Genomic DNA, 8308 nt, shown 5'->3' on the forward strand with positions numbered 1-8308 from the left:
CTTTGGGAGTTTTTTTCTGGCCCCAATAGTTTTTAGATGAAATTTATATACTTATGTTCTTAGGTCGATGAGACACTACCCAGCACTTTAGGCATTATGGTCACCGCTTGATTTTTGGGTTCACTACCACACCGCTATTAGCTTGTTATTGCGTAAGCCGCTGATTGTTATTGCTTATTTATATGTAGACACTGTGGGGTACATAAGGATTAGCGCAGCACCACTCCTACCAACTACATTATATCTGCCTTTAGGGTCAGGCTGGACCCTATTCGTTGTAAGCTGCTTTTCCTCTATCATTATGGTCCTTACATGGTAGCGCAGGAATAATATATACCTGTAAGCATACACATAATATTACTAGTACTCTGCTGCCACCTGATGGTTAGAACTGGTATGACTCCCCCTATAATACCATACACATAATATTACTGGTACTCTGCTGCCACCTAGTGGTTAGAACTGGTATGACTCCCCCTATCATACACAATATTAGCAGCGCTCTGCTGCCACCTGGTGGTAAGAACTGGTATGACTCCCCCTATATTACCATGCACAATATTACCGGTACTCTGCTGCCATCTGGTGGTTAGAACTGGTATGACCCCCCCATAATACCATACACATAATATTACCGATACTCTGCTACCACCTTGTGGTATGGACAAATATGACTCCCCCTATATTACCGCTATTCTGCTGCCACCTGGTGGTTAGAACTGGTATAACTCCCCTTATATTATCATACACATGATATTACCATTACTCTGCTGCCACCTTGCGATTAGAACTGGTATGACCCCATATATTACCATGCACAATACTACCGGTACTCTGGTGCCACCTGTTAGTTAGAACTGGTATGACTACCCCTATATTACCATACACATATTACCGGTACTCTGCTGCCACCTTGTGGTAAGAACTGGTATGACTCCCCCTATATTACCACACACCTAATATTATTTGTACTCTGCTGCCACCTGGTGGTTAGAACTGGTATGAATCCCCCCTATACTGCTCCACACCTAATTTTACTGGTAGTCAGAACTGGTGTAACTCCCCTTATATTACCATACGCATTTTACTGGTCCTCTGCTGCCACCTTGTGGTTAGAGCTGGTATGACTCCCCCTATATTACCATACACATAATATTAATGTCACGGTGCTGCCACCAATGGATAGAAGCGGTAATTACCATAATACCAGGTAATCTGGGGACTTTGGGCAGAGAGCAGTAACCAACAAGCAGCAAGAATGCAAACCTTTAAAAGAGGTCACCTGACAGGTTGCCATGTGTTACCGCTCTCTGCTCATAATCTGGCCAGAGCCCGAACATCTCTCAACCATTTATAATTCATTTCTAATAACAGAAACAGAAAATATCCAGAGACAGAAATCATCTTTAATTCACAAACTTATTCCCGGCAATACTGACCCACGTCCAGCCTGACATTTGGCTCAAACCATGATGGGCTACATGAGGACCCGGATATTTATTTTCAGTCATGTGACGGTAATTCTCACCTCTCATTGGCTGAGCTCAGCTGAAAATATGATCACTTCTCTGGAAATAAGGATCTTCCTCCGGGTCTTACCTTTGAGAATTGAACCCATTGTGCTTCACTGATTAAAAATATAAAATATTTCCATTTCCCGAGTTTCCTTATCAATAAAAAAGTCAATAAAACTGAAACAGAAAATGATTCTTCTCTGCAGAGCGCAGCGATGGCGGGAACGGCTTTCGGGCACCTCCGTATAAATACCGATCGTAAACCCCGCCCCCTGACACTGAGGTATCTGGGTATAACACTGAACTTCACCCATAAAACCTGAGCAAGCATGGCTGACCCATAGGAGCTGATACTTCATGAATAAAAACCCTTCAATGTGGTAAAAAAAATAAAACCTCATTACCACTAACTGCTTCTCGTCTGTGCCCGCCCCCTCCAGCACCAGCAACCAATAGCGCAAAGCCCCTCCCAGACTGAGGAGGCGATACCCTTTCCATAATGCAATATGAAAGAATACCAAATGGCACTGGAAGGAAGGTCTCTCCTCCCACACCCAGCGTGTGTCGCCCTCTACAGGATAGCCAAGGGAAGGCAGTCTAAGGCACGCTGCAATGTCTTCGGGCCATGACCAGAAATCAGCGCACATTTCACGTCTCATCTGGGGGCTGCGAGCCGAGTGCTGGTTCTGAGGAGTCTGGGGTGTAATAGGGGTGATGGCTACATAAGCCCATGGCAAGTTAAGTGTGCAGCAAAAGTCCTGAGAATCGGGAGGTAAAATAGCGGACAAAGTCATCAGGGACGCCCCCCCAGAGTATCCTGCACCTCGGGCGGTAATTCTCTGTAGTGATGTTTCTGGAAATAGAAGAAGGGAGGAGAATTATTCCAGCAGCTCACCTTCTACTCGCCGCCGCCCCCCCCCACCCACTCTGACCACCCCTCCCCCGGCTCTGAACGCCACTCACCTTATCACGTAATGCCCACAGAGGATCCCTCACCGATTGGCCCTTGTAAATGCAGAACTTCCTGAGATCTACAAGAGAAGAGAGCTTATCTACTGGTTATCGGCAATGACTGTTCACTTCCTACCTACCTCTGAGGTCAGTCATAATCTGGTAGAGTCAGGCCCTGTACTATACGGCAGAGCTGGTAATCTGGTACAGTCGGGCCCAGTACCATACACAGTGGCGGCTGGTGCTCAATTTTTTTGGGGGGGCGCAAACATAGCCCCAACCAACAACACCCCCCCTTCGCCGCCACTTGCCCTTGATAGGGCCTACAGACAAACAGATTGATAGGCAGATAGGTACACAGACAGACGGATCAATAGTTACACAGACAGATCGATAGACAGGCAGATAGGTACACAGACAGATCGATAAGCAGACAGATCGATAGGTACAAAGACAGACAGATCGATAGGCAGACAGATCGATAGGTACACAGACAGACAGATCAGTACACAGACAGACAGATCGATAGGCAGACAGATCGATAGGTACACAGACAGACAGATCAGTACACAGACAGACAGATCGATAGGCAGACAGATCGATAGGTACACAGACAGACAGATCAGTACAAAGACAGACAGATCGATAGGCAGACAGATCGATAGGTACACAGACAGACAGATCGAAAGGCAGACAGACGGACAGACAGACAGATCGATAGGCAGGCAGATCGATAGGTACACAGATCGATAGGCAGGCGGATAGGTACACAGACAGACAGATCAGTACACAGAAAGACAGATCGATAGGCAGACAGATCGATAGGTACACGGACAGACAGATCGAAAGGCAGACAGACAGATCGATAGGCAGGCAGATCGATAGGTACACAGACAGACAGATCGATAGGTACACAGACAGACAGATCGATAGGCAGGCAGATCGATAGGTACACAGATCGATAGGCAGGCGAATAGGTACACAGACAGACAGATCAGTACACAGACAGACAGATCGATAGGCAGGCAGATCGATAGGTACACAGACAGACAGATCGATAGGTACACAGACAGACAGATCGATAGGTACACAGACAGACAGATCGATAGGCAGGCAGATCGATAGGTACACAGATCGATAGGCAGGCGAATAGGTACACAGACAGACAGATCAGTACACAGACAGACAGATCGATAGGCAGACAGATCGATAGGCAGGCGGATAGGTACACAGACAGACAGATCGATAGGCAGGCAGATCGATAGGTACACAGACAGACAGATCGATAGGCAGGCAGATCGATAGGTACACAGACAGACAGATCGATAGGCAGGCAGATCGATAGGTACACAGACAGACAGATCAGTACACAGACAGACAGATCGATAGGCAGACAGATCGATAGGTACACAGATCGATAGGCAGGCAGATAGGTACACAGACAGATCAATAGGCAGGCAGATTGATAGGTACACAGACAGACAGATCGATAGGCAGACGGACGGACAGACAGACAGATCGATAGGCAGGCAGATTGATAGGTACACAGATCGATAGGCAGGCAGATAGGTACACAGACAGACAGATCGATAGGCAGACGGACGGACAGACAGACAGATCGATAGGCAGGCAGATCGATAGGTACACAGATCGATAGGCAGGCAGATAGGTACACAGACAGACAGATCGATAGGCAGGCAGATCGATAGGTACACAGACAGACAGATCGATAGGCAGGCAGATCGATAGGTACACAGACAGACAGATCAGTACACAGGCAGGCAGATTGATAGATAGATAGAGACCTGGTGAAGGTGAGGATATGCTGTATATGATGGCTGTAGCAGGACACAGTGCTGGGACCCCTCATGGTACACATATAAATGCTCCTGCAGATTGCTGGGTGAATGGAGGTTAACTCCGGGCACAGAAGAAGCAGGGCACCGCCTCCCCCTCCTCCCTCAACCGTCCGATCACAGATCATCATCACAGGATGGGAACATTACACAAGGAATTACAAGGAACATTACAAGGTATGTGGAGGGACAGACACTGACAGAGCGTCAGATCACATTACCTTGATTCTTGCTTCATGGAGCAGACTTCCCACTGGCACAGAAACCGAAAGTAAGAGTGACACAGCTGTCCGGGCTAAAGCACAGCTCAAGTCCTACAGCGGTGCTAATGGTCAGATAGGCAGACAGACAGAAGCCTGACCCAATGAGAGTGGAGAGGCGCTTAGCTTTGCGCCACAAAGCAACACAAAACCCCGCAAATGTAGCGTCTCGCCTGCAATCACGGGATTGCATTGGCATGACGCTTCTATAGTGCAATGTGGCCGGCGCCCGAGCACAGTAAATTTAAAGAACTTTTTTTTTTTTTTTTTGTCACTAGCTTTGGGGGGGCGGCGCCCAGGCGCCCCCTATGGACAGGCCGCCACTGACCATACAGCAGAGCTAGTAGAGTCGGGCCCTGTACCATACGGCAGAGCTGGTAGAGTCGGGCCCTGTACCATACGGCAGAGCTGGTAGAGTCGGGCCCTGTACCATACGGCAGAGCTGGTAGAGTCGGGCCCTGTACCATACGGCAGAGCTGGTAGAGTCGGGCCCTGTACCATACGGCAGAGCTGGTAGAGTCGGGCCCTGTACCATACGGCAGAGCTGGTAGAGTCGGGCCCTGTACCATACGGCAGAGCTGGTAGAGTCGGGCCCTGTACCATACGGCAGAGCTGGTAGAGTCGGGCCCTGTACCATACGGCAGAGCTGGTAGAGTCGGGCCCTGTACCATACGGCAGAGCTGGTAGAGTCGGGCCCTGTACCATACGGCAGAGCTGGTAGAGTCGGGCCCTGTACCATACGGCAGAGCTGGTAGAGTCGGGCCCTGTACCATACGGCAGAGCTGGTAGAGTCGGGCCCTGTACCATACGGCAGAGCTGGTAGAGTCGGGCCCTGTACCATACGGCAGAGCTGGTAGAGTCGGGCCCTGTACCATACGGCAGAGCTGGTAGAGTCGGGCCCTGTACCATACGGCAGAGCTGGTAGAGTCGGGCCCTGTACCATACGGCAGAGCTGGTAGAGTCGGGCCCTGTACCATACGGCAGAGCTGGTAGAGTCGGGCCCTGTACCATACGGCAGAGCTGGTAGAGTCGGGCCCTGTACTATACGGCACAGCTGGTAGAGTCGGACCCTGTACTATACGGCAGAGCTGGTAATCTGGTAGAGTCGGGCCCTGTACTATACGGCAGAGCTGGTAATCTGGTAGTCAGGCCCTGTACTATACGGCAGAGCTGGTAATCTGGTAGTCAGTGCCTGTACTATACGGCAGAGCTGGTAATCTGGTAGAGTCGGGCCCTGTACTATACGGCAGAGCTGGTAATCTGGTAGAGTCGGGCCCTGTACCATACGGCAGAGCTAGAAATCTGGTAGAGTCAGGCCCTGTACTATACGGCAGAGCTGGTAATCTGGTAGTCAGGCCCTGTACTATACGGCAGAGCTGGTAATCTGGTAGAGTCGGGCCCTGTACCATATGGCAGAGCTGGTAATCTGGTAGAATCAGGCCCTGTACTATACGGCAGAGCTGGTAATCTGGTAGAGTCAGGCCCTGTACTATACAGCAGAGCTGGTAATCTGGTAGAGTCAGGCCCTGTACTATACGGCAGAGCTGGTAATCTGGTAGTCAGGCCCTGTACTATATGGCAGAGCTGGTAATCTAGTAGAGTCAGGCCCCTGTACCATATGGCAGAGCTGGTAATCTGGTAGAGTCAGGCCCTGTACTATACGGCAGAGCTGGTAATCTGGTAGAGTCGGGCCCTGTACTATATGGCAGAGCTGGTAATTTGGTAGAGTCAGGCCCTGTACTATACGGCAGAGCTGGTAATCTGGTAGAGTCTGGCACTTTGTACGCTCCATGTCCCGTATGGCACATCTGGTACCTATGGTGGTGGTGTGGTGGAGTTGGTTACCTGTCTGCAGTGGAAGGGTGATGTGCTCTCTCCAGTCCAGCCTCACCACGTCTCTTCCTCCTCTCTCCAGCTGTCTGACAATCGCTTGATTCAGAGCCTCTTTCTCTATTCGGTCGCTGACGTCCTGCAGGAAGTGGAGAGAATGAATCTGATTTGTAACAGACGAGTCACCGAGAGGCGACACAGCATTGTCCCGGTGAGCTGTGTCCAGTGAGACCAGTAATGGCCGCTCATTGGATCCAACATTATACCAAATAGGGGGGCAGCGAGACTCCAGAGCTGGGGAACCCACAAACTTTGATGGATCAGATGTACACAATCTAATACTAGCGCGCTCCCTCTGCCCAGATCTATACATACGGGGGTGGGGATGTCACACATACAGCTTCTTCTCCATGTCCAGTACAGTGGCTGCACTTTGCTGTTCCTCTGTTAGAGTATATTACAATATTATTTCTCATTGCAGTCATTCAGCAGAGATTCTCTCACACCTACTAATGGGAGAATCTGTGTAGGTGACCAGTCATGGTGACAGAGAACAGTGCGTATATACAATGTGAGCGAGTGGAGCCTGGCTGTTCTGTGATTGTAGGACGCTCTGAGTAGGGCTCCTCGGGGGAGAGGGGGTGGGGGGGGCGGCGGACGGGTGTGTCTGAGGGTCCTTGTCAATCATCTGCTGGATCAGGTGATGTGCTACAAGGTCTTCTGTAATGACAGGAAACAGCCATGTGATCAGATGGGAAGACCCCTTAAGCGTGCTGCCCTCACCCTTGGGTCAGGAGTGGTGGAACTCACCGTGGTTGTCTAGGCTCACACAGTCCAGGTTTGAAGCTCCCAGTAGAATGTTGGCTTGTCGCTGCAGGGACTTGCCAAAAGGGCGTTTCTCCTCTGAGACCACACAGCCAGATATACACAATATAAGTCTGAAATAAAGACACCACCTACAGTCAGAATAAACACTAATGGAGTCCGCTCAACGAGGACCTGATAATAGAGGACTCTGTACTCATCATACATTCTTCTTCTTCACCGAGTGACACAGCAGATCTATTTTGCAGTCCTGTCCACTGAGAGACAACAAAACCCTAAAAACAGGTTAACCGAGGACAACAGGACTGGGACTACCTGCAGATCAGAGCCAACCGAACGATCTTGCACCAGAAGCTGGCATCAGATGGGGCCACAAGCCCACCGGGGAGAACCTGGAAATCATGAACAAAGAACCAGGTGGCGGCCTTACACATCTTTTCTTTACTGAGTGAAACAGGAAACCATTAACTTCCGGGTTGTACTGCCTCCTACAGGACAACTGGACAAAAACAAAAGAGAAGGCTGACCCAAGATGACCCCTCCTGTACCCAGCATGCCTCAGCCTGGAGGAAGCTGTACCGAAAGCCCAAAAACCAAGGTGGAACCTGTGTCCCTCAATGGACTCCAAAAACAGAATTTTACATTCAGTACTATATTCTATTTTTCAGTCCTGTCCATTGAGAGACAACAAAATCCTAAAACAGGTTCACTGAGGACAACAGGACTGGGGAAAAAAATCGATTTTAATCTTGAATCGAGTTGAGAGGTCAAATCGATTCAAAAATTTCAGCAAATCGATTTTTTTAGATTTTTTTTTTCCACCAGGACCGGCGCTGATACCGCGCCAGTCCTGAGGACAGGAGTTTTTAGGTGAGGCCGCGCTTCGGCCTAGTCCGCGAGGCCGGACGCCACAGACTAGGCCGAAGCCGCGGCCTCTCCCAAAAACTCCTGCCCGCAGCTCCTCAGGACCGGCGCGGTGTCCAAAAAAACACAGAAAAAAAAAAAAACACTCGATTCGAATCGCAGATTTTTTTTTTTTGAGAAAATCTCAAAGCCCTAGCTGGGACTGCCT

At 49.7% G+C, this 8308-nt stretch overlaps 1 long non-coding RNA gene across 1 annotated transcript; it reads right to left on the minus strand.

Annotated features, from left to right (window-relative positions):
- Positions 1–302: 302 nt before the first annotated feature.
- LOC141134429 (uncharacterized) lies at positions 303–4972 on the minus strand. The gene is made up of 3 exons (XR_012243146.1): positions 4543–4972; positions 2478–2545; positions 303–2367 (listed from the first exon to the last, which is right to left on the minus strand). It is a non-coding gene; the product is annotated as an uncharacterized lncRNA (long non-coding RNA).
- Positions 4973–8308: the final 3336 nt, after the last annotated feature.

This window comes from Aquarana catesbeiana, linkage group LG03 (genome assembly GCF_042186555.1).
Source record: "Aquarana catesbeiana isolate 2022-GZ linkage group LG03, ASM4218655v1, whole genome shotgun sequence".
In the NCBI taxonomy this organism is placed as follows: domain Eukaryota; kingdom Metazoa; phylum Chordata; class Amphibia; order Anura; family Ranidae; genus Aquarana; species Aquarana catesbeiana.